This window comes from Schistocerca americana, chromosome 9 (genome assembly GCF_021461395.2).
Source record: "Schistocerca americana isolate TAMUIC-IGC-003095 chromosome 9, iqSchAmer2.1, whole genome shotgun sequence".
NCBI classification, from domain to species: Eukaryota; Metazoa; Arthropoda; class Insecta; order Orthoptera; family Acrididae; genus Schistocerca; species Schistocerca americana.
In genome coordinates, this window is record NC_060127.1 from 39,972,049 (window position 1) to 39,983,740 (window position 11,692).

Here is an 11,692-nt window from a genome sequence, read left to right on the forward strand (position 1 = left end):
GAGACAATGCATCAAAAAAGAATCACATGCCAGAAGTTTGAACGGCTTCCAAACGTCATATCGATGTCAGTGATGGAGGAAGAAACTGTTTTCACAAGTGTTCTTCGTCAGATAGTAAGAGAGGAAGTTCAGAAGGCACTTGGATTGTACAGGGAGCAAACAACTGAGACGCTTCAAGAGGTCATAAGGGAGGAAGTGGAACAGACATTGAACCCAGTCTCTCGTCCTTCATTTCCCTTTGAAACAGTGAAAAAGTCGAGACCCAGGAGGAGTTTCGTTCCTACAATGCCACACGAGGAACTTGTTTGGGCACCAAGGAAGACTGATGTCTGGAGGACCCAGGATAACCAACCAGTATGTTTCCACTGCGGACGACCGGGACATGTGGGGCGCTATTGTCTAGAAAGGCGGCGAATATTTTATGACGCTCACGGCATAAGACAGCAGACCGATCTTAACCGACGCCAACTCTGAAACGACGAAGATGAACAAGAAGAAGTGGGTGCAGGACAACATAGATCACTATCGCCGCAAGCTAGCCGCTGGAGAGGACGTTCCCCAACACGCCAATCAAGGTCTCCACCGTCGTTTAGAAGCTCTAGCCGATGACGTAGCTGTCGCCACCTGGAAAACTAAAGGGTGCGACATTCCTTGGAGGTGAGGCCGCCGAGAGAAAAATCCTCCACCGTCGATCACTACAAAAAAGATAAAAACCTACCTTGATATCCTCATGGATGGCCGACCTGTCATATTCAGTCATTTCGGAGAAGTACTGTTGCCAGTTGCAGAAAACCGTATTCCTGAACAACAAAACATCTTTGCTGCAGGTAGCTAATGGGAAACATCTAAAACCAACAGGAAGATGTAACATTCATGAGGGTCTAAGTAGCCATATGCAGCCCAAATTCATCATCTTACAAAAGTGTAGTCATGACGTCATTCTCAGATGGGACTTTTGCTTCTCAGGCAGTTATAGATTGTGGTTGCTCGAAGATTATGCTAGACGGGATGGGATGCTGTGGAGAATATGTGTGCTGGATCAAGTGATCATTCCTGCAGTCAGCGCTATAAAGGTAACTGTCATGTGTCATGCTTTAACGAAATCGCTATGAAAATTTTTCGTTAAAGAATAAAATTTGCTTTTAAGTTAATTTTCTTTACCTTACTTTCTTTGCGTGCGAACTTTGTTGTAGAACCTCTCTCTTATTTACGTGTGGTAATAAAAATTTTCACTTTCAAAAGAATTACGTACATTTAAAAATTACGTGAACTCATATTAACTGATTAAGAGTATTTGGTTGAAAATTAAATTCTTTACATCATTCGGCCTTGGCACACATTTTCTAAATGCAGTGGATTTTTTGTTAAATATTTTTACTGAATTCTTTCCCGGCGTTAGCTTTTGAACACAAGATTATCACTATTAGCAGAAAATGGTTAATTATTACCAAGCCGACATTTAATTATCACTGATCAAACCTACTTCGCTATACATTAAAGTTATTTGAAAGAACCAAAATTGTTAAATTTCAATGTTAACTATCCGTTTAAGAATGCACAAATGTGTAACTATTTTTTAAAATCTCAGTCAGTCTCTGGATCGCTGTAAAAGAAGAACATTCTCTTAATTCACTGTTAATTTTTTATCTATCTGTTCCCGATTTGCGGATTTGTTTGATTTTTCCTTTAGCGGAACAATTTTTTAAATGTGCCGCCGCTGCAAATCGATCGGTCGCCGCACAGCCCAGCAACACCGCTAAAAAATGCTGAAAACTCTTTAAAGAAATATTATAGATGACATGGGCAAGCTAATTTACATTAATAATACACACTTTTTATAAATTTCAATATATTTTTACCACAACAAATATTCAACTCACATTAGTTCGTAATTTCTTCTTCAATGGCGGCTAAATCTAGATACAGACAAATGACGTCTACCCATTCACCGAATACATCGACACAGCTTCCTACCGCTTTCAGCTCTAAACGAGGAAGACCAAAGAATACATAGTGCATTGTGCTTTTATAGTATTGCTGACTATTAACATTTCTTTGTAATTTCACGACATTATTTTCGACTGGCTGAATTTCACATCTCTGTTATCACAGATATTGACACATTTTGCAATTACATTATTAATATAGAAATATTACCCAGAGAGAATATTACTACAAAAAATATTACAATAATAACAAATGTCTTTTACACAAAATTCAATAATATTTTTTGTTAAATAATTACATTATATACAGATTTCTCAGAGCGGCTTATATGGTACAAATAAATTTTAGTTTGTTAATGTGTGAGTTTGCCAGGGAACGTTACAATGCCATGCATCAATTCATGGATCTTGTAGTGGAATGTAAGAGAAACATACCACTGAAGAATAACTTGGTCATCCCAGCCTCTGTCGTCTCGTTTGAGAATGGATTCGGTGAATTGTGAATAGTTAACTGTCGCCGAGAACTGCAGATCCTTCCAAGATGCATGTGCATAGCAAACGCTGAGCCGTTAATTGAAGAACAGCTGAGCATCATAGAAACCTCCCATGTCGAGTCTGTGGGCGAAATTAGCGCTACCACTACGAGACAAGATCTTCTAGCTCGACTATCACCAGATCTCACTAAGGAACAACAGAAGAAGCTACTTGCTATTCTTCGAGAGTTCTCTGAATGCTTCAATCCACAGGTGAAGAGCAAATTAGAAAAATCGACGGTGAAGCACCGGATTAGCTCTGGAGACCATCTACCAATAAGCCAGAGAGCATACCGTGTGTCAGCAATGGAACGTCGAATAATTCGCGAGGAAAATGATGAAGAATGACATCATTCAGCCTTCGCAGAGCCCATGGTCGTCACCAATGGTTCTCATCAGGAAGAAGGATGGCAGTTGGTACTTTTGTGTTGATTGCAGAAACTTAATAAGATAACTAAAAAGGACATTTACCCTCTTCCACGAATTGACAATGCATTAGATTGTCTGAAGGGGGATAAGTTTTTCTCAACCATGGGTCAAATGGCTCTGAGCACTATGGGACTTAACTTCTGTGGTCATCAGAACTACTCAAACCCAACTAACCTCGGGACATCACACACATCCATGCCCGAGGCAGGATTCGAATCTGCGACCGTAGTGGTCGCGCGGTTCCAGACTGTAGCGCCTAGAACCTCTCGGCCACCCCGGCCGGCTCTCAACCAACGACATGTACTCGGAATGTAGTATGTAATGAAGAACAGTTTAGTGAATTAATTAAAACTGCGCGGATATTATTTGTAGTGTTCGTCAGTAACGCTTCTGTTGAGAGGTTGTTCTTAATACGAGGATTGGAAAATGAGTAATCACTTCTGTCTCTAAGCTGGTCGTAGGTTGTATTCCAAAGATGCAGGACCTTACCATCATTTTGCAGGACAATGCATGTACAGTGCAAGCTGTTACTGATTTATTTGACTGATGGGGCTGCTAAGTGCTATACCACCTGCTGCACTCCCCTGACTTAAGCCCTCGTGAGTTCAACTCGATTTCTAAACTGAAGGAAACACTTCATGGCATTCGCTTCAGAACTGATGGTTCAAATGGCTCTGAGCACTATGGGACTTAACATCTTTGGTCATCAGTCCCCTAGAACTTAGAACTACTTAAACCTAACTAACCTAAGGACATCACACAACACCCAGCCATCACGAGGCAGAGAAAATCCCTGACCCCGCCGGGAATCGAACCCGGGAACCCGGGCGTGGGAAGCGAGAACGCTACCGCACGACCACGAGATGCGGGCTACTTCAGAACTGATGCAAATTTGTCGGGCAATAGACCGCGCCGCTCGAACTATCAACACAACTGGCACTGCTAAGAGTATCCTACGACTTTCACATTGCTGGCAACGGGTTATACACAATGCTGGTGACTACTTTGAAGGTCAGTAAAACTTTGAAACACGTATCTACTTTGTACGAGCCGTAAATAAATAGTTGCCACTATTAAAGTTGCAACCATCGTACATGCATACCGTAGTGGGCAAAGCAGAGAAACGACTTAACAGTTGAACCTGTAAAAGAGACTGCAATGGTAATATTTAATTTGCGTAAAATTTTATTTGTATCTACAAAAAGAACTTTTAAAGAAGATCCAGTCCACTGAAAAATATACACGGGGCATGGGCTCTAAAGTAATGTAGGTACGTGTGTAAAATTTTTATTTATGTCTTATTTCGTATGTAATATAGCCATTTGACATCATAAAATTGAACTAAGAATGTACCATTCGGCAGTCCTAAAGGGATTAGTCCAGATCTCAATAAGAAACACGATATTCACTACCGTGCGCGAATCGTACTTTCTTAGTTAAAACAAAACAAAAACAAAAAATAAAAAATCCAAATCTAGACCCGATTACCCGAGCTAGGCTATGGGTTAGATGTGTGTCAATCACAGCTTTGCATTTAAAAAAATTCTAGCACATGACATCAGTATTGTTTACTTTATTCTATCCTTTTATCGACATCCGAACTAAAACCATCTTAAAATTAAAAGCGTGTTGAGGGATTATCCTCATATTGGTGTTCCAGAATACGGTAACGCTAATTACAATGCAAGTGATGGGATTTTGACTTATTGCCAAACAAGTGAGGGTGATTCCATATGGATTGGTAGGTGTGGTTCATCGTTAGAATTTTGTTGACAGTTAAAAGAAAACTGCAAGAAAGAAATGTTGGTTCAGTTAGCTATAAATGTCGATATGGGCTGACTTTGAGAGTGTTGGAAAATTTATTTCCATACTGGGCTTCCATGGCTAATCCTGTTATGATAGACTATTATTTTGACAGCCTTTCAGATGCCACAAAGAAGCCAGGCTTGTCTCTTCTAAGCAAGTTGGAAGATCATTTGTGTATGGTCCAAGGAACCATCTTGATATTTGTTAGGCCTAATTAGATTGCAACTGACATTGGAAAGAAGATCGCATGTAGCTGTACCTACACAGAAGGGAAAAAAATATGCTTTGGTAGGCTGTGTTTGTGCTAATGGCATTAGGATAACCTTGTTTATAATTTTCAAAGGTTCTCGGTTCAATGAAGATTACAAGAGGGAGGGACTGTCTGCTGTACACCAAGGTTCGTCTGTCTGAAAAGGGGCGAATTACCGAAGAATTATTTTTAAAACATTAAAATTTTTTCTTGAATCTAACAGAACAACGCCTGTGACATTGCTGATGGATTCACTTGCAGCACTTATTCCTTCACAAGTACTTGGGCTTCCTAACTAAAGTGATACCTGTTTACTTACATTCCCTTCTCACACAGCATACAAAAGCTAGAAAAGTTTTAAAAAATCCAGTGAACGTGACTGGACTTCTGACACATGTGGAGGCCAATATTGAACTGACAAAAGAGAAAAAAGTGGAAAGAAATGGGTGCAATGATCATTCTGCCTCACTCCATACCATGAACTCTGGCGAAGCGAATTTGCAATGGGATATATTTGCATGTGTGATCTCTGCAGTTTCATCAATGAGTGAGGTGATATTACTTAGAAAAGAAGAAATAGGCTAATCTTTTAATACGTGCTGATAAATTAACGTTATGCAATTCCTTTTCTTTAATTAATGTTGACTTTTAAACCTGAACAATTTACTAGGGATTTGAACTTAAGTTATTTTTTATAAAGGCTATTTTTATTATAAATATCTAATTTTTTGCTAACTTTTTTGTTTGCTTTTGCTTTTTGCTGTTATAGGAATACTGGCTTCGTCGCCGAATTAGGTACCTTTTCCTACGTTGATTACTGAAACAGCAGAATAACATCGTCAGATTCATGTGTACTGTATCTTGCATCCATTAGTTCGTTAACTGCAAATCCTGTCTCCTCCGTATACATTTATGAAATTATAATCTTTCTACTCAGCATACTAAAACTATTTTAGGAGAATCATTTCAGCCATATGTACAACATGAGACACAAAAAAATTTTATGCTGTCCTCACACTAATTGCATAGGCTCTCAGTATACATAATGTACATTATAGTTCCCCCGCCACAATTTCCCGTCTCTATGTGAAGGTTAATCTCGGAAGTACTGCAGTGATTTTGATACCGATTTCACCAATAGACTGACTGACCTCATAAATATTTCGTGAAAACTAGTTAAACTATGATGAACTGAAGGCACCAGCAGAGATTTATGTCTGTATATGACAGTTAAAATCAGAATCAGAAATTGAGTTTGTGACGCAGTTTGCACTAATAAATAGACTTCTTTCACGAGGAAGGTTTGAGCAGGCTATACAGGGTAGAGAAAAATTGTGTCACGAAATTTTAACCCTGGATAGCTGATGCCAGTAGGAACCAAAATTACTAATGTCGTGTTCGTCGACAACGCGCCATTTTTAAACTTGGAAAACTTGGCGCCACGCGTTCCGATTGGCCGTGGGATTGCCCTCTTGCCGTTCGTCGGTTGACGGTCAGCGCTATGGTTGTCGGTTCACACATACAAACGTCCCTCACCCCATTACTGCCCCAACGTGATACGCACAAGTGTCGAATACGTCTTGCGATCTCCGGCAGGCAAAGCAGTCGCGGTCATGCGTTGTTCAGAGCATCCAGCGACAGGGCAGTCCCACGGCCAATCTGAGCGCGTGGCGCAAAGTTTCCATAGTACAACAATTGTGCATTGTCGAGCTACGCAACTTTAGAAATTTTGGTTCCTACTAGCGTCAGCTATCCAGGGTTAAAATTTCGTGACACTTTTTCTCCACCCTGTATAATTTATTATCGTTATGCCAGACAAGTCGTCCAGCCAGAGGCGGGGTGGATCATGTAAATAATACACTAGCATTTTCCCCGTGGCTTCAACAGCGTAGGGGAAAAAAAGGTTCAATTGGCTCTAAGCACGATGGGACAACATCTGAGGTCGTCAGTCCCCTAGACATAGAACTACTTAAACCTAACTAACCTAAGGACATAGCACACATCAATGCCCGAGGCAGGATTCGTACCTGCGACCATACCAGCAGCGCGGTTCCGGACTGAAGCGCCTAGAACCGCTCGGTCACATGGGCCGGCGACCGAGCGTTAACAATCGACACATGCAGGGCATGTTGTTGTTGTTGTTGTTGTCTTCAGTCCTGAGACTGGTTTGATGCAACTCTCCATGCTACTCTATCCTGTGCAAGCTTCTTAATCTTCCAATACTTATTGCAAACTACATCCTTCTGAATCTGCTTAGTGTATTCATCTCTTGGTCTCCCTCTACGATTTTTACCCTCCACGCTGCCCTCCAATGCTAAATTTGTGATCCCTTGATGCCTCAGAACATGTCCTACTAACCGGTCCGTTCTTCTTGTCAAGTTGTACCACAAACTCTTCTTCTCCCCAATTCTATTCAATACCTCCTCATTAGTTATGTGATCTACCCATCTAATTTTCAGCATTATTCTGTAGCACCACATTTCGAAAGCTTCTATTCTCTTCTTGTCCGAACTATTTATCGTCCATGTTTCACTTCCATACATCGCTACAGTCCATACAAATACTTAAATCTATACCCGATGTTAACAAATTTCTCTTCTTCAGAAACACTTTCCTTGCCATTGCCAGTCTACATTTTATATCCTCTCTACTTCGACCATCATCAGTTATTTTGCTCCCCAAATAGCAAAACTCCTTTACTAATTTAAGTGTCTCATTTCCTAATCTAATACCCTCAACATCACCCGACTTAATTCGACTACATTCCATTATCCTCGTTTTGCTTTTGTTGGTGTTCATCTTATATCCTCCTTTCAAGACACTGTCCATTCCATTCAACAGCTCTTCCAAGTCCTTTGCCGTCTCTGACAGAATTACAATGTCATCGGCGAACCTCAAAGTTTTTATTTCTTCTCCATGGACTTTAATACCTACTCCGAATTTTTCTTTTGTTTCCTTTACTGCTTCCTCAATATACAGATTGAATAACATCACCTTGTCTCACTCCCTTCCCAACCGCTGCTTCTCTTTCATGCCCCTCGACTCTTATAACTGCCATCTGGTTTCTGTACAAATTGTAAATAGCTTTTCGCTCCCTGTTTTTTACCCCTGCCACCTTTAGAATTTGAAAGAGAGTATTCCATTCAACATTGTCAAAAGCTTTCTCTAAGTCTACAAATGCCAGAAATGTAGGTTTGCCTTTCCTTAATGTAGCTTCTAAGATAAGTCGTAGTGTCAGCATTGCCTCACGTGTTCCAACATTTCTGCGGAATCCAAACTGATCTTCGCCGAGGTCGACTTCTACCAGATTTTCCATTCGTCTGTAAAGAATTCGCGTTAGTATTTTGCAGCTGTGACTTATTAAACTGGTAATTTTCACATCTGTCTACATCTGCTTTCTTTGGGATTGGAATGCAGGGCATAGGCAAAATAATGTGAAAACCTGTACTTACTTGGGAATGATTTATTAATAAGGGGTTGGACCCCCATTTCCCTGTAATACAGGTGCGATTCTTCTCGAAATACTGGCATATAATGATTATATAGCCTCCAGTGGAATGTTATGCCACTGTTCGATCAGAACCTCTTCTAACTCATGCAGTGACGAGCGAGGCGGAAATCTGCTCCAGAGTCTGCGCTCCAATACTGCCCACAAGGGTTCGATAAGGTACAGGCCTGGGGACTGTGCTGGCCACGGAAGACGCTGCAGTTCAGTTGTGTGCTGCTCATACCACGATTGTACTGTCCTGGCTGGGCGAATGGGTGCATTATCATCCTAAAATGTGACATCACTGTTGGGTAACCTAAATTTTTCACATAATCGTTGGCTGCAACACGGCCTTTGAGAGTAATGATGGGGACAGCAGAATCCATGATATGGTTGTCCACACCACCACACTTCCACCCCCATACTTGACCGTTGGAGGCAAGCAATCAGGATTGTAGGCTGCTTTTGGCGTTCTCCAGATGTAAACCCGGCCCGATGTTGAAAACGTTGACTCGTCGGCCGACATGACGTGTTTCCACCATGTTTTACTCTTCTTTGCTTTCCAGAATGAGATTTTCACTCTGCAGCAGTGTGCACTGATGTGAAACTTCCTGACAGATTAAAACTGTGTGCCGGACCGAGACTCGAACTCTCCCGCCTCCCCCAGGCTGTGGCTAAGCCATGTCTCCGCAATATCCTTTCTTTCAGGAGTGCTAGTTCTGCAAGGTTTACAGCACAGCTTCTGTGAAGTTTGGAAGGTAGGAGACGAGGTACTGGCAGAAGTAAAGCTGTGAGGACGGGGCCTGAGTCGTGCTTGGGTAGCTCAGATGGTGCCGGCACGGTAGCTCAGCGTGTTCGGTCAGAGGGCTACTTGCTCTCTGTAATAAAAAAACTGAGTCAATGAATCAACAATCAACTTGAACGGATGTGTTGTGACGTCCGCACAGACCAAACGCAACGAACTATACCGAACAAAAAAAATAATAATAAAAATAAAGATGGTAGAGCCCCTTGCTTGCAGAAGGCAAAGGTCCCGAGTTCGAGTCTCGGTCCGGCACACAGTTTTAATCTGCCAGGAAGTTTCACATCAGCGCACACTCCGCTGCAGAGTCAAAATCTCGTTCTGGAAACATCCCCCAGGCTGTGGCTAAACCATGTCTCTGCAGTGTCCATTCCTCCAGGAGTGCTAGTTCTGCAAGGTTTGCAGGAGAGCTTCTGTTAAGTTTGGAAGGTAGGGGACGAGGTACTGGCAGAAGTAAAGCCTAGAGGAGTGGGTGTGGGTCGTGCTTGGGTAGCTCAGATGGTAGAGCACTTGCCTGCAGAAGACAAAGGTCCCGAGTTCGAGTCTCGGTCCAGCACACAGTTTTAACCTGCCAGGAAGTTTCTTTGCTTTGGTTGTCGTCACTAATGGTTTGGGTACAGCAGATCGTCCATGAATATTCGCTTTATGGAGTTCTCGACGGACAGTGTCGACAGATACGAGGTGCTATTGATCTCTGCAGTCACTTTAGCCTCCGTATCTTGTGTTGTTTTGACACAATACGTGTTAGCATACGACGATCTCTGTCATTCACTTCTGATTTGCGCCCACTATTATGTTTATACAATGATGTCTTCCCATGTTTTGTGTAGGCTGTCATAAGTGTTGAAACAGTTGCTCTTGAAGCATTAAATAAGTTGGCTGCCTTGGTTACTGATGCGCCAGCTACGCGGGTCCCCACAATCTGCCCTCTTTTGAAACTGTTAGGTCTTTCATTGCACTTCGACTTCGGCTTCTGAATGCAAATACGAACTGTACACTACTCGTAAACAATCTGCACTGAAACAATCCGTACTGAACACGCACAGTCCAGCGCGACACGTGCCTTACCTGTGATGTTGACCGTCCCATTACTACCACTATTCACATTATTTTGCATATCCCCTGCATATTGCAGAACCGTATACCGACGTCTCTTCTTTTCTTGTTTCTTGATCCCGGCTTCTTGAGATCTCTTGTGAAGAGTCACGATAAAAGTTTTATACTGGCGTGGGACAATCTGCTGTGGGTGAATTCGTTTCCGACAAACAATCTGTCCAGTTAATGTGAAGTAATAATGTATGATAGAAGTGTTCAGATAAGCCTTATTATACTTCCATACGATTTTAATGAATTCCACCTGGTACAATTTATCCTAGAATTGGAAGCTGATTGCTCTGTTTTAATGAAGTAATGCCCGATCAGTTATATTGGCATTTATTACTGGTTGTGAAGTGAACTGCTGTTTGGCAGTGTTGGTGAGTATTCAAAATATACTTGCAATTAATGTTCATTTATCAATAAGAATAGTGTTCGTCAGTGAAATGCAATATCAATGAAGTTACACAACAGTTGGTAATTTAACTTTTGAAACCGCTGGTTTATTGGCATTTCTGGTAAAGAACACTCATACTCTCATTCGATCAGCAAATTCCGTGTAACGGTTTGTAAGTGTAATGGGACTTATTACGTCGCAAATCGTTCTAATGAATGGGTTGATTTGCATTACAGTGTTGCTAAGCAACGTGATCAACAAGGTGATGTGTATCCTAATTAAAGTCCGCACCTCGTGGTCGTGCGGTAGCGTTCTCGCTCCCCGCGCCCGGGTTCCCGGGTTCGATTCCCGGCGGGGTCAGGGATTTTCTCTGCCTCGTGATGACTGGGTGTTGTGTGATGTCCTTAGGTTAGTTAGGTTTAAGTAGTTCTAAGTTCCAGGGGACTGATGACCATGGCTGTTAAGTCCCATAGTGCTCAGAGCCATTTGAACATTTTTTGAACCATCCTAATTAAAACACAACATCGATATTTTGAATAAATTTTCGGTTCATTTTTATCAAAAATCAGTATTTATCTCGAAGAGTAATTTCAAACTTCGTGCTTGCAATTATTATAGGCTACGCGATTTAATGGAAAGCTCAACCACGCGTTAGCGCGTAAAGTGTTTCAAATCGAGCGCGCAGGTTTCAATTTTCCCCGATGGGCTAAACGACTTGTTGTAATAACGTGATGTGTCTAACTCACGTAAAGTCTAAATGAAACTGGATTTGTCTCTATTCGGCTCAAAATCACAAAATAAAACTCACCGCACAGGTCAGCAAACTGTTCACGCGCGCTTTTAGCACTCTAAAGCCGTCGGCACACGGACCGTGCTGTCGAACGTTAACGTTGAGCGTGCCAAGTTCGACGTGCTGCTGAACGCTCAGGAACGATGCGACTTGTGCA